The sequence below is a fragment of the Tarenaya hassleriana genome, unplaced genomic scaffold (assembly GCF_000463585.1).
Source record: "Tarenaya hassleriana unplaced genomic scaffold, ASM46358v1 Cleome16, whole genome shotgun sequence".
NCBI classification, from domain to species: domain Eukaryota; kingdom Viridiplantae; phylum Streptophyta; class Magnoliopsida; order Brassicales; family Cleomaceae; genus Tarenaya; species Tarenaya hassleriana.
Genome location: NW_010965019.1, coordinates 2,651,189 through 2,651,700, shown reverse-complemented (window position 1 = coordinate 2,651,700; position 512 = coordinate 2,651,189).

Sequence of the window (512 nt, the reverse complement as noted above, 5' to 3'; positions counted from 1 at the left end):
AAAAAAAAATATACATATATATTCATATCTATATACAAATAAAAATATAAATATATATACAAAATAAAAAAACATACACATATATATACAAACATCTATACAAATATATATATACATATACATACAAACAAATATATTTATATATACATATACATATATAAACACATATATATGTATATATATATATGCATATACATACATACATACATACATACATACAAAATAAAAAAAAATCACACACATATATATATATATATATTCATATCCACATACAAATACAAATATAAACATAAATACTTCTATTTATATATATTTCTATATAATATAAACATAAATACTTCTATGTATATATATATCTATATATATCAAATAAAAATATACACATATATACATGCATTTATACATGTATTTATATATGTATGTGTATATATAAAAATATACTTGTATATATATATATGCATATATATTTGTATAAATGCATGTATATATGTGTATATTTTTATTTGATATAT